At 47.8% G+C, this 26,422-nt stretch overlaps 1 long non-coding RNA gene across 1 annotated transcript; it reads left to right on the forward strand.

Moving 5' to 3' along the window:
* The first annotated feature begins 1,239 nt into the window (after positions 1-1,239).
* LOC139706992 (uncharacterized) lies at positions 1,240-16,583 on the forward strand. The gene is made up of 3 exons (XR_011708641.1): positions 1,240-1,569; positions 10,580-10,733; positions 16,472-16,583. It is a non-coding gene; the product is annotated as an uncharacterized lncRNA (long non-coding RNA).
* The last annotated feature ends 9,839 nt before the right edge of the window (positions 16,584-26,422 follow it).

Below are 26,422 nucleotides of genomic sequence, written 5' to 3' on the forward strand. Positions count from 1 at the left end.
TGGTCTCACAAGATTTGATTAAACAGATTTGGGCAGAAATAGAGAAATCATGATAGATGTCCATACATTTCTGCCCAAAGGGGACTACCCTTGAGAAACTCTGCCTTATTTTAGAAAACATACTTTATCTCTTCAGTTGCCTCCCTGAAACTAAAAGCTGTACAGAAAGCCCTCATCTGTATGCGCAGGGATTTGACTAGAAACTGGAGCGTCCCTTAGTAGGAAGAGAGCTGACCCACTGTGACAAGGTAGGCCTCCTACTGCAGTGCGGGTGTGTGGTTGAATTTTTTGTTTGTTTGGTACCAGGGATTGAACCCAGGGGTGCTTAATCACTGAGCCATATCCCCAGCCCTTTTTAATATTTTATTAGAGACAGGATCTCACTGAGTTGCTTAGGACATCAATACGTGGCTAAGGCTGCGTTTGAACTTGAGATCCTCCTGCCTCAGCCTCCGGAATCACTGGGATTACAGGGATATGCCATCACACCCTACGTAAATCCCTTTTTACACACCTACATATATATAAAATAGTTTCTCCTTCTCCCATCCATAGTTTTACTTTCTGAAGTTTCAGTGACGCACAGTCGATGTGTAATTTTCAATAGAAAATTCCAGAAGTTTGTAAGTTTTAATAACTTTTATTATGATATATTGCTGTGATTGTTCTGTTTCATTGTAAGTCTTAACCTCTTACTGTGCCTAATTCATGAATGAAACTTTTTCATAGGTACATTTGCATAGAAAAAAAGACTCATGGAAGACATGGAGTTTAGTGCTACCCGTGGTTTCAGGCACCCACGGAGAGGGAGGCTTGGGAAGTATCTCCTGCAGATAAAGGGGGGTTACTGTATCGAATTGGATCTTTTTCTGGAGAATTCTAATACAACATGTAACTGACTAAAGGCTCCAGGTGCTGTCTCCCCGGTCTGTGCTCTCAGCCTGTGACTGAGCCCTACAGGGACAACAAGGTAGGAAATGTGACAGGGCCTGGAAGACGGGGGTCTGCTCTGACAGGGTCTGGAGCCTGAGGACTCGCCCAGGGTCTTGCAGTGTCCGGGACGCTCCTACCCAGCCTTCCTCCCCTCTCCCCTTCAGGTGGGGTCCCATGACCTCCTGGCCTTCCCCCTGCCTCTTGCTTAGACCTTCCCCCAGCAAACCCTTCTGCGTTAAATCCCATTTTAGCCCCTGCTCCCAGAACCAGGCCAAACACAAAAGGTTTTCACCAGGAAATGAAGACTGTGACAAGCGTAACAAGCCCCGTGTGACAAGAACAGCGTAATGAGAGTGTAACAACAGGGTCTGCGCCTCTGGACCTTCCTGTAGTGATAAGCCAGTTTCTCTCCTGGCTCCGGGAGCGGAAGAGGCCAGTAAATGCCATCTTCAGGAAAGCACAGCAGCTGAGGGGAGGCCCAGGCAGGGAGAGGCCGGAAGCCCTTTCTGGAGGACTTCAGGCTCCATTTGCATGAAGCAGTGAAGTCCGGTTACCCCAGGAATCTTCTGGATTCATCCACCAGACCCCTCCACCACTTCCCAACCCAGCTTTCCTGGCTATGACCCCTTTCCCCAGGTAATTAAATAACTGCTTTCTGAATAAATTCTATCATTTGAACCACTTACCCCCGTCGACTCCCTGTCCACCAGGGTTCACAGGAGTTCATGCTTCTGGAACATTCTGAGTGGCAGCTGAGAACAGGTATGGGGGGGGGGCAAGCTTTATTTTATTTCATTTATTTTTCTCTTCCTCTTTACTCTGGCGCCGCCTCCGCCCTGGCTTCTTTAGTCTCGGTGTCCCCGTTGGTCACCTTGTCTCATGGACACAACAACTTCCTTCTGAGTTTTTCTGTTGTTTCTGTTTTTTTGTTTGGTTTTGTTTGCATGAGGCAGGTCTTTGGGAGTCCTTCCCACGTGGGCAGCATCCTTCCAGCTCTCCCTCTGGGCAGAAGCACTCTGCTCCCCAAGGAGCGACAGTTCCAGGTTGGTGTGATGGTGCTCCCTCCAGAGAGCCACCCTCGGCATGGCAGCTGCCAGCCCCGGTGCCCGGTGGGTCTTCCAGAGCTTGGTGATCAGCCCTGCTCACATGGCCGCGTGGTTGGTAAAGGCAGGGGAGGCATCCTGGGCCCTCATCACCTCTTCCCACCCCTAAGAGGAAGGGGATCCAGTTTCCCGAGTAAGGAACTCTGGGGAGAAAGTTCCCTGGGTGTCTACTTGGTGCCCGTTGGCACCGAGCAGATCCCCAGGTAGTGAAATCCTGCTCTGGTTCCCAAGGGACGAGAGAGAGAGAGAGAGAGAGAGAGAGAGAGAGAGAGAGAGATACGAGATGCTCTGGCTAGAGGACCTAGACCAGGCCAGGTGAGCCGAGGGTGGGAGCTCATCGACACAGGGTAGTTAGGAAATCAAGTGGCCCTGACGTCCTGGAGGGGACTATGAGGTCACAGCCAAGGGTGTGCAATCATGAAATCAAGCTGGAGGTTAACGTGGGGGTCAGAGCCAAGACTTGTAGCAGGTGTTAGGACCGATGCCAGGCCAGCAAGGTCAGAGTGGATGGTCCAGGACAAAGGCTGTGGAGGAATTGCCAGTGTCGGTGGCTCATTTGTGTTGAATGACGGCCATGTGGCTGGGGTGAGGCCTGCCAGTTTAAAGGCACGTGGCCAGGCCAGGCCCCATCAATGTCTAAACATTGGAGCGAGACCAGGAAGCAGCTATCCCGGGCCCACGCACAGAGGGCCAAGAATCCCCAACTGGATTAGGAGCTTGGGATCCTTTCCAGGGGGAAAAAGAGCCCACTAGTGAGATCCAATGGAACCCCAGACCCAAACCAAACAGAAAGGCCAATCCGTGCAGATCAGGTGTGTGAATGGAATCTGAGTCAATAAATAGCAATGGGGAGGGGGTGCGGCCCAGTGGTAGGGCACTTGCCTAGTAGGCAAGAGGCCCTGGATATGGTCCCCAGTGATGCAGAAAATCCCCAAACAAACAAACGGTCGTTATCTCCAGAGAACTGAGATTCAAGACTAGGAACCTATTATAAGAAGCATTTTTTCATCCATCCAATCATTCATTCATTCATTCATTTATCTGTTCACTCACTCATCTATCCATCCATTCATTCATTCAGCCAGTCATTTATTCATTCATCCATCCATTCATTCATCCAATGATTCATTCATTCATCCTTATATGCATGGAAGAAGCAGGAGGGTAATGCTATATATCCCATATCTGGGATACAAGCTAAGAGTCTGGGCCCCAGCACTGAAGTTCTGCAGTCTGAGCAGGACCCGGTATAACTCATGGTCGAGTCTATGAAGCCCCAAACTGTGGCTCTCTAAACAGAGAGCAGGGCAGGTTGGAACATCTAGACCAAGAGAGAGAGGTAGATGAGGGTCTTTATCAGAACTAGTTTCATGGATTGACTAATGATGAATCCAGATACCAGGGGTGCTCACACACACACAGCCTTCAATAATCAGTCTAGTTGGCCCTCCCGGTAAAGACAGCTCTTGATTACCAATGTGTGCATTATCTGCCGGGTGATCCCACCGCCTAGCAAACCTCCCCCATCCTCCGTCATTCAGACAGTGCAAATTAATTTTCTGTGTTAGTCAAAGAAGAACAGATTTAGGAAGGTAAATTTACAGAATCCAAATTACCGAATGTATTCCAAAGTCAAATAGGAATTATTCGGGATTAGCACAGATGGGAAGGGAGGGGTAGTAGGGGTAGGACTCACTCTCTCGGCCACTTGCTCAGCAAATGGCTCTTCATGGAGCGGGTGGGCAACAAGAAAGGGGGTACAGCTTTGGGGGTTTCAATTCTCCTGACCTGTTAGCATTTGACCTCATCCTGAGCAGCTGGTAGACAAAGGAGAAGTTGTAAAAATTAAGATCTCGTGTGAAATAATCAGAGGAACACGGTGTCACAACCTGTTGAGGAAGCAGAGGGACAGGGTAGGCGGCACCAGGGGAACCCCATATCTGAGCCAGGGGCAGGGAGTTTGCCCTCAGATGGAGACTCAGGCCTCCGACCTCAACATGCCCCAGCCTGCAAGGGCACAGGGGGCACAGCCCCCTCCTACACACTCATCCACCGGTGTGTTTCTGGCTCAGCATGGGGGTCTCGGATCTCCTGTGTTCCAGCCCCTGCCTCAGTGCCAGGACTTGGGATCTAAATTGCCGAAGCTGCCTGATAACCGGAGCCCAGGCCCCTAATTCCCATGGCGTGGTGCTTTGGCTTGACGCTCTTGCCTCTGAACTACCTGTGACTGGCCATGCTCAACTGGCCAAGACGACATTTGCCAGTCTGTAAACAAAACCATTCCACCGCTTTCCAAGTTCAAGGCATGAGAAACATGGCAGAGGAAAAGACAGCTGTGATCTCACTGCAGAAGAAAGCTGAAGCCCTCTGCTTAGGTCTCATGGCCAGATTTGCTTAGATGCATCATGTTCTTAACACATAAAGGTCTATCTTTTCGCCAGACATTCTAATATTGGCTGGGAAGCTCAGTCGTCTCAGGATCACTGTCTCTGAGATTCTTTGGACAACTTGCTCAAGATCACACAGTGGCTGCCATGGCTCCAGCCACCACTTTCCTAATTCAAGGCATGAGGATCATGGCAGAGGAAATGCCAGCTGTGATCTCATTCTGTGTGTGTGTGTGTTTATCCAGGTGGCGCCCCTGTGAGTTTTCTCTTTGCCATTTCCGTTTTTTGGATGCTGAAGCTGAAGCCCCAAAACTCCAATGAACCCATGTTTCGCAGCCCCTGTGGCTCAGAGGCTCCTCGGAGTCAGCTTTGTGGGTTTAGGACAAAAGCTGAGAGCCCAGCGAGCCTTTCAAATTACATTTAAGAATGAGCTGCTGGTGTAGGGGCACCTTAAAGGATCATCTGCGTTGTCCCTTTGTAGGAGAACGTGGCTGCCCTGTCCCTGCTGAGCCTCAGGGCCGCTCCCTTTGCCATTCCGGGGAACACAAGCTGTTCCTTGCTTGGGAACCTTTGGGGCTGCGCCTCTCCCCTGGAAGGACTCAGCTTTCTGCAAGCCCCCTGTGGTTGGTGCCTGGCTGCTCTCCACTGCAAGTTCTCCGAGAACGGTTCTCTGTCATTCTTGTGCCCTGTGTCATCCCCACTGTGGAGAACAGCGCTTGGACCCCTCTCGTGGCTTCTGCGAGTCCATTCTTTCTTATTGTTTGAAACGTCAATGCCTCCCATGCTTGCAGACGAGCTCGGATTAGTGAGCACGGTTCAGAGGCCCCTCACTGGTGGCTGAATGGATGGATCATGGACCATTTAAGCAGGGCGAGCCGCTTGTTGCATTTTGAGTGTTAAAATTTGACCTAGAGAGGATCTGAGCTCCCAGGAACAAGGACATGCCTGCGAATTCAGGCCCAGCTATCTAACACATCTACTGATGGGACAGTAACAGCAACCAAGCATCCTCATTGGGTCCACCCCCAAGTCAGGTCCTTGGTGTACTCTATCTCATCCAATCCTCCCAAAACCCTCTGATGGGGGTGTTTTACCTTTTAGGCATCTGACACCACAGATCAAAGCAGGAGAATTGGGAGGCTCCGTGAAAGACTTGGGCCAGAGAGGCGGGGGTTGGAGAGAAAGGGGTTTCCAGGATGAGGCTGAATGGAGACCTGGAGGCTAATGGTGGGGGGTGGAGGGAACAGGAGCCTGGGGATTTCAGGTAAGCAGAGAGCACAGCCGCCAGGCTCTCGTTGAGTCAGGGTCTTTGGGTCACCTCGGAGGCCTCTGCTGGCCACTGTTTGTCTTTATGTGCCCGCGTGGTTAATGATTGCAGCTGGCGTCTGATAAGGCTGCGGGCCTCCTGTCCGGAGGGTCGGGCTATCTGCAGTTTTACAGCCCTGTCCCGCGGTCATGAAGCAGATAAGCTGATGGATGGCGGCTGCCTGGGCCCTCGTTAGAAACTCTGCTGAGAACTGGGAGCAAGAAGCGGGGAACAGCCCCGGAGATGGGACAGAAGTGGGGTCGCCGAGTGCCACGGAGCCAGCTGGCTCAGCGACCCCATCCTCAGAAACACAGGCACCCCAAGGTGAGCCTCTGTGCTGGGAGCTGAGCTCACACTTCCTCCAAACACCCCGAGCGCTTGGTTGGGACTTGGGATCTAAGTGGCTGAAGCTGCCTGATAAGCTCTCTGCAGGCCCCAGATACCCAGGGCCCCACCAGGGGAGAGGGCTTCAGAGAGGCGAGTTGACTCCTTCAACTTGAACCTGATCTAGCAGGGTCCGTGTTAAGTACTTCCGTGATTCAACTCAGGTCAGCTGAATTGATGTAATTGTCATGCAATAAAAATGTTATTCTTGCCAGGCCCAGAGGCTCAGGAGGCTGAGGCAGGAGGATCGCGGGTTCAAAGCCAGCCTCAGCAAAAGGGAGGTGCTAAGCAACTCAGTGAGACCCTGTCTCTAAATAAAATACAAAATAGGGCTGGGGGTGTGGCTCCGTGGTCAAATGCCCCTGAGTTCAATCCCCAGCACCCTGCCCCCCAAAAGGCAAAAGCTCATGAAGAACAAAATATCAACATTTTAAGTTGACAGAGGACCAGGATGGCGGCTCAGGGTAGGACACTTCTCTTGCATATGCTGGGCCCTGGGTTTCAACCCACCCTGACAAAAAAAAAAAAATAAAAGAAAAAGAGGGTGGGGAGAGTCAGTAACAGTGCCAACCCACACTGGAGACTGGGGAGAAAGAAAGAAAAACCAGTTAACACTGACCCTGTCTTTATTTAAAAATTTAATATTTTGCTCATCATGGATTCCCGCCCCCATTAATGTTGAATTTTTTAAAAAATATGGCACGAATATATTTATTGTGATTACTGAATTTTTTTGACACCACCTTAAATTTGGTACCCAAAACAAATGTCTCCTTCCTCTTTTTCTTTTTTTTAACTTTTAAATTTGGTTACTTGTATTATGTTAAGCTAGGTTTTAGGAGCACTTACTATGAGCCAGACACTGGTCTCTAAGGCTTATTTAAAAAAAAAAAATTATACTATGTCTCAACTTCTCATGGCATGATTATGGGATCGGCCTGAGTCTTCATATCCTAGACCCAGGGCTTGGATTGAGAGTCCGAGCTGGTGAACTATCACAGAAGGTGCAGGCAGTGGGAAAAGTCAGGCCAGTGGCTAGAGGGGACAGCGAAGCCTGCCTTCTAAATGACACATTTTCTTTAATATTATAAAAAAAAGTTTGATGATATCACAAAAGTTTTTTTATGAAAACACTTTTTTTTTCTGATTCTAATAACAACAGGCTAGGGGTGAAACTCAATGGTCGAGTGCTTGCCTCGCATGGGCAAAGTCCCAGGTTCCATTCCCAGCACGTCCAAAAGTAAATAAATAAATAAACAAATGTAATACTCACTGAGAAAAATAAAAAGCATCAAAAAAGAAACAGAAAATAAAATTCACCCCAATCCCATCGCCCACAGATGATCACTGTGAAGGAACTTGGTATCTGCCCTTCTCAGATGATCTCCATGTGGATGGAGCAGTGTTCAGTTTATGTAAGGTGATCGTGACGGCTGTGCTGCTCTGTCCAGTGTCTTTTCACTGGACAATATCACGAGCATCTTTCCATCTCAGAAATTTTTAATGGCTGCATAGTATTCCATCCAGAGGAGACCACATTTATATCATAAACTCCCTGCCCATGAGCATCTGGGCTATTTTTGAAAAAGAAGGAATTCTGGTTTTTGTTTTTTTCTTTGAAGTGCTGGGGATAAAACTGAGGGCCTCGTGCATGCCACTGAACTATACTATCCCCAGCCCAAGAAAAAGTTCTTTTAAAGAAAATAAATCATTTCAAATCAATCCCAAACAACAGTTTCATTTTTGCCTTCTCTTCCTGTCAGTGGGCCTAAGACATAGTTTTCCATGGTTGAGATCACAGTGACTGCTCACCGCTGTGTTCTGCAAAACTCAGTGGATTGTAACATAGCCCCGTGTTGTTTTATGCTCTTCATTGAGTTTCCTCTTGCTGGGGGTGGGGGGGTGGGGGGGGGGAGGAATTGACACAATTTTGTTTATTTTAATGATCTTTTAAAAAATTTCTTAACTTTCTGACCATCCAAAAACCAGGCTTCTGGCTACGTTTGTTCTGGGGATTTGCCGGGAGAGGGGTCATCTTGGCTGCAGGGAAGGCCCTCATATATACAGCTTTTTCTTTCTTTTGAGCAATTTCCTTTGGATAATTTCCCAGGAATGAGATGCCTGGATCAATGAACAGCAACGTTGTTAATGATCCCACATATCGACACGTATATAGCTATATTATAAAATTACCCCGACCAGCCACTGCTGAACCTACCGGTTTCTTATGGTCTCACCAGCACTTGGTGGAACCAGTTTAAATTTTATGCTAATTTAGCAGGTACAAAGACGATATCTTGTTCTCATTTTCATCTCTGATCTCAAAGCAGGGGATTTTTTTTTTTCTTGCATTTGACTGCTTTTTGTTGAATAATTCTTGAGAATCTTCACGTTAGAAATGGCTGAAAAATGGGCTGGGGTGGTGGCTCAGTGGTAGAGCGCTTGCCTAGCATGTGTGACGCCCTGGGTTCGATTCTCAGCACCATGTACAAATAAATTTTAAAAAATTCATCAACAACTAATAAAAATATACTAAAAAATAAGAATTGGCTGATAAGAAGCCAACCTGAACCCCTTTCCCTGGCTGCAAAGGAGAGGGGCCCCTTTGGTTCAAGTGCAAGTTTGCACATCACCCCTCGGAGTTCTGCTGCCTTCGTTTGGCAGAGAGAAGCCCAGTGAGGCCTTATCACTCTGCGGCAGCAAAACGGACTGGAAAGTAGGTCAAGGAATGAATCCTGCGGGTTCCGGTAATGAGAGCAGACAATGCAGTTGGAAGTCGGGGCTGAGCTGAGGACGGCCGCCCCAGTGTCTCTTTCAAGGTCTAGACACATGGCCCTTGCCCTGGGCACTGCTGGGGGAAGAGCCTGTCCCACCCCAAAGCACCACAGTGCGCTGTCTTCCACCTTCTTCTGTTCAGCCAGACTCTTTGGGTTGTCTGCCCTGGGAAGTCAGATGGTTCCAAGAGGTGACAATGATCTCACCCAGAGAACGTTCCCTTCTAAAAACACCTCCGGGATTCGTCTTCTCCCTCGACTCCAGCAACAGGTGAGATGCGTGAGCTTCCCGTCCCTGGATGAGTCCGTCCGACGCCATGTGAGACCTTGATTTTTACTTCCAGCGCGAGTTTGCGCAGAACTTTGTGTTTTGCACATTCGATGCGCTAAGATGGCACACGGAAGCCAACGCCTCAGAGCTAAGGAGACAGGGCTTGGCAGAAGGACGGCACGGGGGAGATCCAGTTTGAACTGAAGGATGAAGCCTTTCTAACCCAGTCTCATCCAGGTGTTCACATCCCACAGATGACAGACTCCAGTGGCTACAGGGTTAGAGTATTAGAAAGGGACTACCTGAAGGAAGCCATTGGGTGCACAATAGGGAGTGGGGGCGAGCATGGTAAACAGAAAAGTGCCTGCATCCTTACGCTTGCCCCAAGCATGGACCTTCAAATTAAAAATAATAACAATAATTGTGGTTGCGGCCTATCAGAATGTGTAGGCAAGGCTGAGCAGGGACCCCAGGATCCTGGCTTAGAGTTCTGGAAGAGCCAGCTGCCTCCAACGTCTCTGTCAGCCTCCGGTGCCGAGTCTCGGTCTCCACTCCGCCAGCCTTCCTTAGCTCCTCCCTGCAGGGTCCACCTGGACCCCACTGCGAAAAGAGCCAAACCTTCTCCCGAAAGACCAGCTTGGGACTGGTGGGCAGCTCTTGTCCAGGTAACAGCATGCCTACGGCCTCCACCGCCTGACGCAGATATTGAGACAGATGCTCTAGTTTGAACGTCTCAGATTGCAAGGAACAGGGGTCCTCCTAGGCTCGCCCAGGCTGGACGATGAAGACCGAACCTCTCAGTACCAAGGCCAAGAAGAAGATGAAGAACCAAGATGCATCCTGGAAACGACAAGAACCGGGAGTGAGAAATGAGAGGCGTCCCGGGGCTGGATGGAGACAGGCTCTCGGAGACCTGTGGGTGGGCAGCTGTCCCCCCTGCTGGATGGCACTTGGGAACAGATGTATCATCTGGCTTACGAAGCATGGGACACTGACTGTTTTAGACCAAGCATCTATCCAGGGCCCACCTCTCCTTCTATCCCAAAGGAATGGGCCCTTGACCCAAATGAACCAGAGATAGGACAAGGCCGGCTTTGATAAACCCTGTCCATGAGACATTCGAGACACTCGGCTCATTCACGCTCCCGAGGCCCCTAGAGGTCCCCTGATTCCTGTCCTTCCTTCACCTTGACCAGTCTTTCCCCTGCTTCTGCACATGGAGATCATCTCCTACGTTTCCGGCATCGTTTTCTGTTGCTCACGACCCCAGGACCCTGGCTGGTCCCTCTTCTCCAACCACCGTGCTAACACAGGGCCTCCCCAGCTCCTCACTCCTTCACGACCTTGCTGATCTTTTTGAGCACCTAGAATTTTATGGGTGCTTTGCTGTTGACTTATGTGGTGTCTTTCTCTGACACCAGGTTGTGAGCTCCGTGCAGATGGGAGGAGGAGAGTCTCCATGGCTGCTGAATGTCCCAGGTCCAACTCGTGCCTGATAATCCGTGAGTCCCAGGAAGGTTTATCAAGTGAAGCTGGGCCTTGGGAGGGCTGCGCTGGAATCTTCCTGTTCTTCAGGTACCTGAGTGGTCTGTAGGGTGCTCTGTGGGCAGCTCAGAGTCAGGATGAGCAATAGCAGCAGATGGAAAAACCGCAGGAATACTGAGCCGGCATCAAAGCACCCCAGAGAGGAAATTTGGGAATTTTCAAGTCCTAGAAGAGTGGCTCTTGAATGCTTTTGACCTTCAGCTTCTTAGGCAAGGTCAAAGGCCCTCCACTCCTTTGACAGCCACCAGCTCCCATTTCCTGACGGGCGGGCGCAGTTGAGGACTTTTATAGTGAGTGCTGGCAAATGTCACCCGGGAGCCAGGCTTCCAGGAACGCTGCCGCCGACGGGTGCTTGGTAAACCCTAGTAACGTACTAATTTTAGTTATGACTAGTAGATTGTAGCAACTCGCTTAGTAGGTTCCTAGAAAGTGGCACTTAGTCATGCAGAAAGCAGGAAATCCACGGATCCGTGTGTCACTCGTCCTAAGCACCAGAGGAAGAGGGTGGCCTTTGGGGATCCTGTTGTGGTCTGTGGAAGGGAGCTCAGGCCAGCCCGGTGGGCTGCAGGACACCTCCCAAGAGCTGCTCCAGAGACCCGCGAGCTGCCGAGGTGCTGGGGAGGGGGCTTGGGCTCAGGGAGCGTGGCAGGACTCTGCGTCGTCAAAGCACAACTGGAATTGCCCATAGATTGAATAAACAAGACTCCCACGCAGAGACATATGACTAATTTTTTAGCACTGGTGCAATTTATAAGAACCAAATGGTTTTTTAAAAAAAAAAAACGTGTAAGAACCCAGAGTGGCTTTTCACTGTCTGTGTAGGTTGTCGCGCTGGAGGGGCTCATAAGGGCCTCCTGGTCCTGAGCCTTGGGTAAGCCTGGGAACCCTCCTTGCAGAGAAGGGAGGCTTGGTGTGCTGCCTGCCCGGGCTACGGGAGCCCCCGAGGGACAAGTTCAGTCTCACTCTTTGGGATGGCCCTCATGTCTTCTGCCTGACCCTTGGCTCCTGCCTCAGAGGGCACTCACTCCTCCTTTCTAGAGGTGGATTTGCATACGTTAAATGTGCCTCTGGTGCCACGCCAGGGTAGGAAGTTTTTAATTGCAATTAAAAATAATAATAAAAGCACCCAGAGTTCCTCCCTGTCCACCTCCACTTTGCCTCTTTGGGCCGCCTGCCTTCCAGGCAGGGTCTCCGGCAGCTGACCGCTGACAGCTCTGCACTCACATTCTAGCAGCTTAGCTTTCCTACCGAGAAAAGAAGGCCTCTCTCCCCAGGGTTGCAGCCAAAAAAATAGCTGCCATTCACAAGTGCCTCTGCAGAGGCCGGCCCACCTGCCGGCACGGTCCAGGACGCGCTCATTTCTTTCTCACAGTGGTTCTCTGATGTCATTGCTATTATTATTCCACTTGAAAGCCAGGGGACTGAGGTTACGTAAACTGGCCCAAGGTCACCGGGCTACCAAATGACAGAGCTGGGGCCCAGGCTCTTGCCCTGGACCACCTACTGCCACCTCGGACTTGCCTGCAGTGAGTGACCTCCCAAATCTCTGGAATTGGGCAGGGCCCGTATTTAATGCCAGTTACGGAGAAGCAGCTCTGTTCTTTCTGCCTGCTTTATGGGTATTGTCTCATTTGTATCCCCATTCCTCCAATAGGAAGCCCAGGCTCAGAGAGGTTAAGTCACTTTTCCAAACTCACACAGACAGAAGGCAGTGAATTAAGAGATTAGGACCTAAGTTTGTGGAATTCCAAAACCCGCAGGAGGGCCTTGGCATTTTGACAGTCCCCATGCTGGGAACAAGAGTTCTCCGCCTAGCTATGTGACACACCCTCTGCTCACCCAGTTCTTTCCTCCAATCTGCCCCTGATTAACTGACAATTGCCCACTGCTCTCCTTTCTCATCTTCTGCCTGGCTCTTTTCTTCTTCCAGTCTTCTCACACAGAGATCATTTCCTAGTTGCTTTTGCTTTGTGACTTACAGTTGATCTCCACTTGCATGACCATTGAGCGTGGTGTGGCCAGGGATCTGATGTATCCCAGCCTTGTAGAACAGAGCCATGCACGTAGTAGGTGCTCAGTAAATATTTAAGTCAGGAATCCTGACAGATGGCAGGTAAAGAAACCATCCTGGGGCTATGGCTGGCTTAAATCTGGCAGCATGTCCAAAGTAAATGAGAACCACTAAGGGATAAAGGAAATTAGACCCAGAGCATCAGATGGCTTTTGATAGAGCCAGGAAGAATCTAGCACTCCTGGGAGGTCAGGTTGTCAAAAAGGGAGTGAGGGATTTGAAAATAGAAGAAGCAGAAGGGCTTCCTCTTGTTCTGAGCCGGCTGTCAATCAGGCAAAGTACTCCAGGGTGATGCTGGGGCTGGGGCACAGGCAGGTCCCTGTCTCAGTTTCCTCCTCTGCAAATGAGCAGATGAATGACTCCTGATGATCCGGATCTCCTTGGGGTCCTGTGAAGACAAGGAGCAGGAACAGATTCATTTAGACAGGGGAAGGATTTGTTAGGAGATTGTCAGGGTAGCTGTAGAATTAAAGAAGAGGTAAGCTGGTTCTAGGGGCACACACCTGTCATCTCAGCAGCTCGGGAGGCTGAGGCAGGAGGATGGCGAGGTCAAAGCCAGCCTCAGCATCGGGGAGGTGCTAAGTAGCTCAGTGAGCCCCTGACTCTAAATAAAATACAAAATAGGGCTGGGGATGGGGCTCAGTGGTCGAGGGCCCCTGGGTTCAATCCCCAGTATCAATTAAAAAAAAAAAGAGGTGAGGTGGTAAAGCCTGCAACAATAACACACCTGCAACTCTTGACTCTTCACCTGGGGTGGGTGACTCAGCCTGTGACCGCCACTCCAAGGTCAAACTCGGGTGGAATCCTTCCCTCGCCCTGTTCAGGGGACACTCCAGGGCTTGGTCAGTCCACACAAGTTCTCCCAGTCCCCATCATGTCTCATAACGGTCAGGCTCAGTTGTAGGGCCTGAGGATGCAGCCATGACCCAGAAAGACAGAGCCTCCTCTGGGGACCCTCATGGTAAGGAGGAGGGACTGCGCCACATATCCAAGCCAGGAAGGGAACCGTAGTCCTGACCAAGACTCTGAAGAAACCAACATAGGAAGGTTCTGGAGAAAGCGCCCGGGAGAGGCGGCATTGAGGGTGGGCTTTGTAGGATTGCCCCGGAGAGGAGCCGGGAGGAGGACCCTGGGTGGCAGAACTGGTGCTGTCAATCAAGGACAGGCATGTCCTGTCCCGGGCAAGGAGCAGCAGAGCAGGACGTCAGGGCCTGGTGGACACTCCCGGGCTGAGGCTCTGCTCTGTCACACTTCTGGGGCTGGAGGCTCCGTGCACACGGGGCAGATCCGTCCTGCCGTGTTCCCTGGGGATCTGCCTCCCTCCTGCTAGAGGACATTTTAGGATCACATCCGGAATGGCCCCGGGTAGAATCCTGTCCTAGGCAGGTGCGTGAAGGAATGGGAGCTGCCACCAGGAGACACCTGGACAGAGGAGGACGGCGAGGTCCTCTGCCGTGACATCTGTTCATTCAACAGATATGCAGGAACCAGGACTGCGGGCCAAACCCGAGCTCCACATGGAGCCCGGGGACCGGGGACTGCAGGGTCCCCCGAGGCTCCCCTTCCCACCCACAGGCTCTGTTCCCTGCCCTCCTTCCCAGCTCCAGTTCTCCAAGTTCCAATTCCTAAAGAGGCCTGATTCTCTTGGGGTTTCAGTCTGATTATGTCACAGGCCATAGGCCCGTCCCTTCGGGGCCCACCTGGCTCCTGAAGCAGCTGATGGTGGGTCCCCAAAGCAGGGACAAGGCAGGGTGGGTGGTTGCCATACCTAGGGAGGCGGGCGTGATAGGCACCATGTCAACAGAGCCACTTGGAGTCATAGGTGAGGCCAGCTGTGTCATCATTCCCACTGAAGTGAACTCGTCTCTCCTGCTAGCCCTGGACAGTAGCCAGTGATGCTGACCGTGCGACTCTCCTCCAATACCTAGGCCATCGATTCTAGCTCCTAGGGAGGGGACATGCTGACAAACCCTCCTAATCCTGATGGTGACAAGGGTCGAGATGTAAATTATTACTGAGCAAATGTTTTTGACCACTGCATTTGTATTAAACCGTTTGGATTCTACTAAATGGTTTATATTTTGAAAGGGTCGCCATGCCCCCATTGCAGGCGGAAGGAGGTACAATTAGCTCATGAGCAGCAATCTCTGATCAAGAGGCCTCATGGGAAAGAAAGGGGAAGTGGGAATCCGGACATTGCTATAGGATTACACATGTCCCTTCTGAAGGACAATTTGGCAATAGATGTGAAACACACACACACACACACACATACACACACACACACACCCTCAAGCCCTTTGATCCAGCAGTTCTGGGTAGGAATTTATACACTAAGGCCATAAATAGAGATATATGGAAAATGTTCCCCCCAGGTGAGTCACCGTAGTGTTAATACAATACTGAAAAACCAGAAACAACCTAGATGTCCAACAATTGGGGATGAGCTCAGTACATAATGACATATCCATATGATTCAGTACAGTTACCACCCCCCAAAAAAACTTAGAAACATATTAAATGATGTGAGAAAATAGAACCTATTAAAAGGCAGGTATTAAACATTAAACATGTGTAGGATGTGTGTATCCTACACATCTTTGGAAAATTAATTTTGGAAATCTTTAAATGATAAGGTTGAATAGAGGACTAGTAAGGCTACTGAGAGAAAGGGCCTTGAGACCAGAGACACTCGAGTTCAATTCTTAGCTCCAGCACCTATTGGTTTGAATGTTACAAGCCTCAGCTTCCCCCTCTGTGAAACGGGGCTAGGACAGCATCTGGATAGCATCTAAGACATGACTGTCACTAAGTAGACGTTCCTAGCTCTCCTGGCAGGCAACACTCTTGTACATACATGTGTGTGCTCTTTGTATGCACTTTCTCTATGCATTCAATTCTTTGTGAATTAGGCAGGTATTGCTTTTGTAATTAGGAACAAAGTCATTACCATAAAAAAGAAAAGGCATAATAGGTTAGAGAGGAACCCTGAGAATATTATTCAACATCAGAAATGTCACCAGGACAGAAGGAATGTCAACTGGGTGCTAATTTGCCATCTCCGTCTGCTCGCAGAGTCATCTGTCTGTTTCAAATCATTTTGTGGCATTTCTCTTCCTCTTTTCTTAAGAATTTGTTCCAAGAAGTTAAAAAAAAATTTTTTTTTAATAAAAGAAAGAAATTTTTAAAAAAAAGACCCAAAAAACTTAAAGCCATGTGGGTAAACACAATTTGCAGAAAATATTTCCAAAATGTTGTAGCCAGAACAGGCCATGTTTTAAACCTCAGATATCTAAGCAAACATCTAAGTTATGCTTGTAAACCACACGAGATCCCTCTATTAGTAACACCTTGCTTTCTGGAAATAGTTTCGAGGGAAATTTCAGGAACATTCATTGGGTTTGTCTGCCTAGCATCTCTGCTCCTGCCCTGTCTCCCCCATCACCTAGCACCAGAACCTAGATTTTTCTCTAGAAAACTGCCCCCTCTCCATGGGTCAAGTAGGTCAAGTGCCCAGGCCTTGGTCTCAAAGGTCCATGTGATGCGTGCCCCTATTGGAGCAGCACAGTTCACAATAGCCAAACTATGGAGCCCGCCTAGGTGTCCCTCAATAGATGAATGGATTAAAAAATGCATTGTATAAACCCAATGGAATTTTGTTTTGCCATAAAGAAAAATGAAATCTTGTCATTTGCAGGGAAATAGATGGCACTTGAAAACATTTTGTTAAGCCAGATAACCAAACTCAGAAGGTCAAGGGTCATAGACTTTCTTTCATGTGGAAGCCAGAGAGGAAAAGAAGAAAAAGAAGAAAGGTGTGTGTGGGGGGGTGGATAGTGGGGAATCGTATTGGCCAAATTGTATTGTTAAGTGACAGGCGTGGACGCACACGTGACAACTCCCACCAACTGTAATTTGCCCATAAAAAAAAAAAAGTGGGAAAATAAAAAAGTAGATGTGAGCCTGTGTCGACTGATGAGTCCGGTATTATTTTGTCTACCAGGATTGGCTCAGGAATGGACATGTGACCCACACTAAGCCAATGAGAGGCCGAGAATCTTAATCCCGGGATTTTTGCTGCTACTATTGAGAAGTAGGTAGTCTTTTTTTTTTTTTTTTTTTTTTCCCTGAGCTTCTGCCTGATAGAGTGTAAGGTGACCGTCACTAGAAACAGCTTTTACCGCGTCTGGAGAAAGCCTGCCTGAGGATGCACAAATACAAAGGACAAAGAGCCAAGAAATGGACAAAGTCAGACACCTGGTGACATTGTTTTAGCACAGGGAGGTCCAATGCCAGCAATCCTTTTGAGTCAATTTTAGTGGGTCAATTTCTGGTTTGTTTGGGTGAGTGGGTTCGTTTGTTTGGGGTACTGGGGATTGAACCCAGGAGTCTTTTACCACTTAGCTACATCCCCAGCCCTTTTTATTGTTTGAGACTGGGTCTCACTATATTACTGAGTCTGGCCTCAAAATTGCGATCCTCCTGCCTCAGCCTCCCGAGTCGCCAGGATTACAGGTATACGCTACAGTGCCCACGGCCCAGCTACCTGGATTTTCTGTTGCTTACAACTGAAGAAGTCCTGGGAGATGGGTCTGAAGTGGCAGAAGCATTAATTCCATGGTTTGTTCTCAGAATCAATAGTGTTTATAGTATTTCAGGTGCTAAAGTGTTTCTTAAGTAGAACTCCTCCAAGACTGAACTTGGAGAACACCTAAAGGGGCCTTTTGTAATGAGCTCGTTAAAGCAACCCTAACAAAGCAGTGGTCAGCTTTGCTTGAAAACAGTCACCTTGAGGAAGTCGGCCGAGCCTTGCCCGGGCTCTCGAACGCGTAGTTGGGCCTTGTGAGGATTAGGGCAAAGATGACCCTGCACCCTGCCCCTGGTCCCGTGAATAGAATTCTCAATAAAACCTTTAACTCCTTATGTGTTCCTTCTTTCACCCCAACAGAAACAGTAACCACACTTTGCAAAGGGGCGCTATGTTTAAAAGGGACCGGATACTGTTATGGTTCGTGCATAGGGTGCTCGGCAGATTCCACATCATCACCCTGAATCTGCCCTTTGGGGTGTGTTGACCAAGCTGTAGATGGCCTCTAAATGCTGGACTCGGGGTAGTTGCTCTTTTCCCTTTGTCACAGTGTGTGATGGATAGGCCACCATGGACAGCTGGATTCAAGTTGAAATGAACCCCTAGTAGTTGACACGACCAAGCCACGTTTATGGAAGATGGAAAATGAGCAACCCTAATCCAAGTCGGCTTGGGTCACTCGCTGGTTGGTGAGATAGAAATGAGCCTTAGTGTCGGGGACCCCATCTACCTGGGTTCAAATCCAGGTCTGGTCACTTTCTAGCCAGGTTTCCCAGCAAGTCCCTGGATCTCTCTGTGCCTCGGTTTCTTCATCTGTGGAATGGGAATGATCCTGCTAGTACCTACCTACCTGCTAGGTGTGTCATGATGATGAAACGCATTTGCTTCTATGAACCTTCCAGAACAATGTCTAACACTCAAAAAAAAAAAAAAATACCCAAGTTGTCTTAATTTTATGCAATTTGGATCTGGCTTTATAATTTCTGGCTTTGATGTTCCTCCAGTACCTTTCATGATTAGCTTGAGATCAAAAATCAGCGTGTTTGGTGATGGTCGCATACTCCAGATTATTCTCGGAATCCCTCAGCAAGCAATCGCAGCCCTCATCCTCAGACGATCTCTCAATGCAGTCGGCCCTACCCCGTCCGCTATCCCATATTCTTCTTTGGTTGAGAATATTATGAAGCTGTTTTCTTGTTTTTAGGGGTAAAATTATCAGAGAAAGTCCAACCTTTAAGCATTTAAAAGTATTTCTAAATAACGGACTTCTGTTCAGGGCAGCAAAGGACCACACATGCAAAGAGACCAGTGATTCCTGAGACAAGAGGAATCAGCCTCCCCAGTTCCTCGCCCTAGAGGGACACGCTCCCCAGCCTCCAATGGGAACTGCCTGCCCTCATGACATCCTGGGTGCTCTTCTCGAGCACACGGGACTCAGTCCGTGAAGGTGGAAGGCTTAGCAAAGGCAATTTGTCCATATTTCATTCTGCTGAACATGAAAACAGTATAGAGATGGCAGACATCAAGGTCAAGTCTCCACCTGAGATTCCCAACCCACTTTCCCTGGGGAAGCCCTTGGTGGAAAAGCCTGAGATCTGGGATTTGAAGTAGGAGCCTGGCCTCACGGATAACTAGGAGGTGACCTTGGACCAGTCATTTCAACTCCCTTCGATTTGGTCTCTTCCAATAAAAAAGAGGGTCTCAAAGTGATCACCATCCACAGTGACTGAGAAAATGGAACTTAAGTTGGCATCAGTGTTGGGTTGAAAAAATGCGTTCACCCACTCCACAAATGCGGCACATTCCCGAGGTCTCGTGACAATGGGTGAAGTCCTGACCTCAAGGGGCTCGGTTGCAAACGCACCGTGACACCGCCACGCAGCACGCGGGACCGTGATTATTTTAGGGTACCTGCCAGCCCTCCAGTCTCTTTCGTCAGCCCGAATAAAAATCATCACTTTGGGTTGACAGTTAGTTCACGCCCGTTTCGGCAGCTCCTGTTTCATACTTTGGAAGAGAAACACAATTCAGCTTTATATACATCCCGGGTGTCTGTGTCCTTCCTGGCCGCGGTGTGGAAAGATTGGCTGATACCGTTGTCTGTTATGGTCCAGGGCAGTAATCCTGAATAACGGCTCCTGACCAAATGAGACAGATTTGTTTTCCACTAGTAAATAGTAGCTAATGGCTATCGAGTGCTTGCTGGGCCTGTTTTCTGTTGAGGAGAGGTAACACGTGGCCTCTGATGGGCACCACCACTTACGAGCTGTGTGACAGAAGGCAAGTTATCTAACCTGGGTGAGGCTCAGAATCTCTCTGTGAAATGGGACAATAATAAGACCCATGGCACCGTGGGAGGGTCAGTAAGGGCAGTAATTACCATTGGCCTCGGAAGAAAAGGTTGGGCACAAGAGATTTTGTGCAGGTGAGATGTTTGTGACCACTAAAGATTCTTTAAGGAGGCCACTGGTATTAAATTAAAGGAGAGGCGGGATTCTCAGGACAGCAGGTAAGACAAAACCGGGCAGGATCAAATTCCCTTAAAAATTCCCTGTCTGGAGCCAGGTGTGATGATACATGTCTGTAATCCCAGCTACTTGGGAGGCTGAGGTAGGAGGATTGCAAGTTTGAGGCCAGCCTGGGCCATTTAGGAAGACACTCCCTCAAAAATAAAAAATAAGAAAATCAATAAAGGGCTGGGAGTATAGCTCATTGGTGGAGTGTTTGCCTAGCACACATGAGACCCTGAGTTCAATCCCCAGTACTGTAAAAAGAGAAGATTGCCTGCTCATCAAGTAAGGTATGTATGGTATTGTATACAGAACACGAGATTCAATAAACTTTGAGTCAGACAGTAGGAGAGAATCAAAGGAATGTTTAGCCATAGCTGCCTGGTAATGCAAATATTTTTTTTTTCCTCTAAAGAAGTGAGTTTCAGTTTGGCATGATGGTGCACACCTGTAATCCCAGCGACTCAGGAGGCTGAAGCAGGAGGATCATAAGTTGGAGGCCTGCCCCAGCAATTTAGCAAGGCCCTAAGCAACTTAGTAAGACCCTGTCTCAAAATAAAACCAAAAAAAGGGCTGGGGATGTGGCTCAGTGGTTAAGTGCCTCTGGGTTCAATCCCCAAAAGAACCCCCAAAAGAAAATTTAAAAAAAATAAGTTTCAACAGGGGGCAATCCCACTCCCCTCTCCCACCCCAGAGGACATTTAGCAATGTCTAGACACAGTTTGGTTGTAAGGTGTGCAACTGGTATCTAGTGATCCGTTAAATAAGCTACAATGCACAATACAGGACCCAAGAGCAAAGAATCATCCAGCCTAAAGCACAGAGGGCGGAGGTCAGGAAACCCTGCTCTAAGGTGACTATCAAATCCACATTTGAGGATGAGAGATAGTGCTGGGACATTTCAGATTGTCACCAGGCTTCATGAGATGTGTGTAAGAGCCCTCAGCTCAGGGTACACTTCTTAGATATTTGTAGGTTTGAGGTTAAATCTTGCATGATGGGGCCCCGCCACATACACTTTGTTTTTGAAAGACGGTGGAGAAGATGTGGGCCACCTGTTTCCTGTGTCTCCAGGCCAGCACTTCCTGTTTCACTGACTCATCTTCGATGGGTCTCCCAGGGGTATCTTAAGGGAGCTGGAAGGAGGTCTGAAAACAGCACCAAGTTCAGATGTGGTCTGCTGTGTCACTCGTGCCCAAACTTTCTTTCTTTCTTTCTTTAAACATTTATTTTTTTAGTTGTAGTTGGACACAATTCCTTTTATTTTATTTATCTATTTTTTTATGTGGTGCTGAGGATCGAACCCAGGGTCTCACAAGTGCTAGGCAAACCCTCTACTGCGGAGTCACAACCCCAGCCCTTGTACCCAAACTCTCTAATTGGAGTTTAAAATTCATGACTTTTCAACTCTGTGGAAAACCTTCCCTAGCAGCTACGCGATGTTGACAAAGGAACTCTCCAGAACACAGACTCTATTTGTCCCCCAACCAAACAGGCTGGATCTGAAATAGGAGTTCATGAGACCCAAGCCCGGGGAGGGAGCGATTGGCACTTACTCAGAGACTCTTGAGGACCACAAAGGCAAGAAAATTGCTTGTAGATGAAAGAAGTGTTTCTATTCCATTTCAACCCCTCCTGTATCACGTCACCGTAATGTCAGTCCTGGTCCAACTGAAATACTTGAATCCAAATAATTCTTAAGTCATTTGGATTCTATTCAAACGTGAATTTGTCTCTTTCATCATTCTTCCCCTTCGTTTGGTAATAGAGACTAATACTGAATGTTAAGAGTCAATTTGTGAAATGTGCTTTTTTTTCAGTTAAGGGTGTTTCTTGCTGGGCGCAGTGGCACACGCCTGTCATTCCAGCGACTAGGGAGGCTGAAGCAGGAGGACCGCAAACTCGAGGCCAGCCTGGGAAACATAGGGAGACCCTCAGCACCTTAGTGATTCTCAAAACAAAAAAAAAATTTTAAAAAGGGTTGGGGATATAGCTGTGTGGCAGAGTGCTTGCCTAGCATGTGGGAGACCCTGAATTCAACTATCACACACACACACACACACACACACACACACCCTAAACATTTTTTTCAGAGTTGGCCACTGTTATTTTCTTCTTCATTGTTAATCTTTCATCAGTGTCTTGAAGATCCTAAACTTGACTTTTTCTTTTCTATTTTTGAATTCCCATTTATTTAAATACTATAGGCAGCAAGCAGATTGAATCAGGATGACTGTTTGTATTTAATAAGTCTTATGGAAAAAAAAAAAAAACACTTTTATTCCTTGGGGGGGGGGGGTGTTGTCCTGGCAACATCTGGTGTCACCAAAACTCTACTCAAAGTGGATCAAGGGCCTAGGCATTAGACCAGAGACCCCGGGCCTACTAGAAGAAAAAGTAGGCTCAACTCCCCATCATGTCAGCTGAGGAACTGACTTCCTCAATGAGACTCCTAAAGCAGAAGAAGTAAAATCAAGAATCAATAAATGCGATGGCATCAAAGTAAAACGTTTCTTCACTGCAAAGGAAACAATCAAGAACGTGAAGAGAGAGCCCACAGAATGGAAGAAAATCTTTACTACCTGCACCTCAGATAGAGCATGGATCTCCAGGATATATAAAGAACTCTGAAAACTCAACATCACAAAAACAAATAACCCAGTCAACAAATGGGCTAAAGAACCGAACGGACACTTCACCGAAAAAGAAATACAACCGATCAACAAATATATGAAAATATGTTCAACATCTCTAGTAATTACAGAAATGCAAATGAAAACTATACTGAGATTCCATCTCACTCCAGTCAGAATGGCACTTATCAAGAATACAAGTAACAACAAGAGTTGGCGAGGATGTGGGGGAAAGGCACACTCATACTGCTGGTGGGACAGCAAATTGGTGCAACCATTCTGGAAAGCAGTATGGAGATTCCTGAAAACTAGGAACAGAACCACCATTTGACTCGGTTATCCCACTCCTCATCATATAACCAATAGACTTAAAATCAGCATACTACAGTGATGCAGCTATATATCAATGTTTATAGCAGCTCAACTCACAGTAGCCAAGCTATGGAACCAACCTAGGTGCCCTTCAACGATGAATGGATAAAGAAAATGTGGCACATATACACAACGGAGTGTTACTCAACCGTAAAGAAGAATAAAATTATGGCATTTGCTGCTAAGTGAAGGGAACTTGAAACTATCATGCTAAGTGAAATGAGCGAATCCCCAAAACCCAAAGGCCCAATGTTCTCTCTGATATGCACATGCTAACACACAACGAGAGAAGGTTGGGAAGAATAGAAGTTCACTGGATTAGACAAAGGGAAAGGGAAGGGAGGGGGGAACAGGAAAGACAGTAGAATGAGTCAGACATTACTTTCCTATGCTCATATATGAATACAAGACCAGTGAAACTCCACATCACGTACAACCACAAGAATGGGAAGTGATACTCCCTGTATGTATGATATTTCAAAACATATGCTACAGTCATGTATAACTAAAAAGGACAAATGAAAAAATTAAAAATAAACCTGTTATCACAGAAACAAAGTCAAATGTAGTGTCACCTGATGCAAGGACATAGCGTGTTCCAGCCATATGGACCCTGAGAGGGAGTCACCCGGCATCCTATTCAGATATGTCCAGAGAAGAAAGGGAAATTTCCCCTTAATCATGTGCTTCTGTTCCACATCTGTTTTGGGAGCCTTTTTTCAAAATGCCAATTTGTCTATATGAAATGGAGTGAGACATTCTATGTTCAGGTGTGAATAGTCTCCTTGGCATTCTTTTGCTAGGACACCTTTAATAGCGGAGACGACTTTCCCAAGTTTCAGGAACCATAAACCTACGGCCCCTTCTCCTCTCTCCACTCCCCTTTTCCTGGCAGACAAAACCAGTCAATTGCGGCATTCGGCCCTTCCCACACAGAGCTCAGACTTGGATTCACAATCTTTCCCCCAAATTGTATATACAGCCACTGCCAACTAATTGCAAAGTAGGCACACAAAATAAACATGATTTGCTACCTCTATTAGGCTAAGAAGGATATGCTTAGAGGAGCATCATAAGGTCATTATTCTTTTGCACAAATGGCCTCAGTGTTCCAAATGCCAATCAATTGCCCCAGTAACTTAGAATTCAACCTGCCCATTTACCCAAATATTTGAAAGAGAAGAGGAAGAAGTCAGTTTGCTTTCTACTCAGAAATTTGGAAATTTGCCTCTGAGTTGCTGAAGTTTGCTTGTTTGTATAGAAATAAGCAAATCCAGTGAATTGGCCTTCTTTTAAAGAGAACCCAAGTCCATGATTTTTCAGCAAGATGTGGATTTTATGTTCATCTATTTGTGATTTTCTCATTGAAACTATGTAAGATACTTCCTGTCTGAGGCTGTTTTCTGTTGCTATAACAGAATACCTGAGGCTAGGTAATTCATAGAGAACAGAGATTTCCTTTTTACAGTCTGGAGGCTTGGAAGTCCAAGAATAGGGCAACAGTATCTAGCTAGGGCCTCCGTGTCATAGCATGTCATCGTGCATCACAGGGTGAGGAGACAGGGTTCTGTTTAATTAAAACAACAACAACAAAAAACCACCACTTTGGCAATAAATAAACTACTTTTGAGATAATAGCATTAATGCATTTGTGAGAGTAAATCTCTTACAACTCCACCTGCCAGTCCTGTCACAGTGGCAAATAAATTTCTTTTTTTTTCTTTAATTTGGCAATTAAATTGCAACATGAGTTTTGGAGGAGACATTAAAACAATAAGACCCCTTCGCAAGCAAAACAAACCAAAAGCCCTACAGCGGCTGGTTTTCCTCCTTGAATGAATTTCCAATTTTATTACTTACGAACTTTTCCCCCCATAGGTCCCCCATGTCATTTTGCCTCTGAGGTCTCTGTCGGAGGTGGAGTTTGACAATACAGGACCAAAATTAATTCTATCATTTTATCATTTTCCCAGTAAGGTGGGGGTAGAGGGATGTATATGATTTTCAAGTCCTTTCTATACTTGAGACTAAAAACAGCAGGTTTTTCTTTCTTTCTTTCTTTTTCTTTAAGCAAATGCAATTCTCTGGGCACTTACTGTAAGACAATTTTAGTCATTGGAGACATTTAAAAAAAAAAAAAGATCTCAAGTGAGAATCTTTCTTCACTCCCCCTCCCCACCCCCAGGGATATTTACTCTGAAAAATGCTACATTTAGAAAAATTTTGCCTTGGGTGACAACAAGCCCCCTAAGTTTTGCTGTTTATTTTTTTGTGTGTGTTGGCGGGGGGAGTGGGGCAGAGGGGCTGTGTGGAGGGAATTCTACTCACCCACCAGCCAAACATGGTTTTGGAATTCACTGTCACTCATTTTCATTCATTCATTCACTCATTCATTTATTCAGTCAATCCACAAGCACATGCGGAGGAGGTTCTGCCAAACGCAGAGAACTGTGCTTGTTAATGGGTTTACAGTCATGAACAAGACACTTTCCTTGAGGCTCCCAACCCTTCTCAAGCCAGTCCTGCCAGAGACATTCCTGAGGCAGTGATTCTTACCAGGGGACAATGTTGTGCCCCCAGGGGACTGGGACAAGGTCTGCAGACATTCTTGGTTGTCACAACTAGAGGATGTGGTCCTGGCATCTAGTTGATGAAGGGAGGACCAGGATGGGTACACATCCTGTAATGCACAGGATAATCCCCTACCTCAAAGAATGACCCAGGTGGATTGTGAGCCGTGGGGCGGTTGAGAGAGCCTGTCCTAAAGCAGACAAGGTGTAGAACGGATGAACTTCCAGTTCATGGTTCCCGGGAAGCACGCTCCTTAGGATTATTGAGAAAACAGTAGCTCAACACATTTCCCGATTGTTCTTCCACAAAACCCTAATGGAGAAAGGTCTGTGCTGTGGCTCCTCAGAGGGTGGCCCGTGGACCAGCGGCATCAGCGTCACCGGGGAACTTGTTTGAGAAATGCAGCGTCTCGGGCCCTGATCTGAACTTGCATCTTAACACAAGCTCCCCCCGGGACTCACGGGCACATTACAATGTGAGAAGTGCCGGTCGCATCTGACATGAAACACAAGTTGTAAGTGACAATTTTGATAAATGCTACCATGGAAGCCAGTCCCCGGGGTCAGCCAAGGCTTCTGTGAAAAATCTGTCTGTAAATCGAATGCCAGATAGGAAGGTAGTCGGGGAAGGGAGATCCTGGCAGAGGAAGAGTAGGACTCAGATGCAGGAGTGAGCGTGGTCCATCGGAGGGTCTCAGAGACCCAGCGAGAAACACCCAGAACCCAGAGGCCCGTCGGCCAGCCACGTGGGACTTGATCCTAGCAGCAGATGGAAATGGTAGGGCTGGGTTGGATCCCTAAGCTCTCATCTGGCATGGCCCAGGTAGAGAGGCCATCTGTGGTCATGGGACAGGGTGACGCTGCTTCCTCGGCCCTTTAACATCATGTTCTAAGCAGCTAAGCAAACTGGTCCAACCGGGGTTGGAATCCCACACATGATAATTGTCCCAGGTCACCCAAGAGAATGACGCTGAT

Source organism: Marmota flaviventris, chromosome 1 (genome assembly GCF_047511675.1).
Source record: "Marmota flaviventris isolate mMarFla1 chromosome 1, mMarFla1.hap1, whole genome shotgun sequence".
In the NCBI taxonomy this organism is placed as follows: Eukaryota; Metazoa; Chordata; class Mammalia; order Rodentia; family Sciuridae; genus Marmota; species Marmota flaviventris.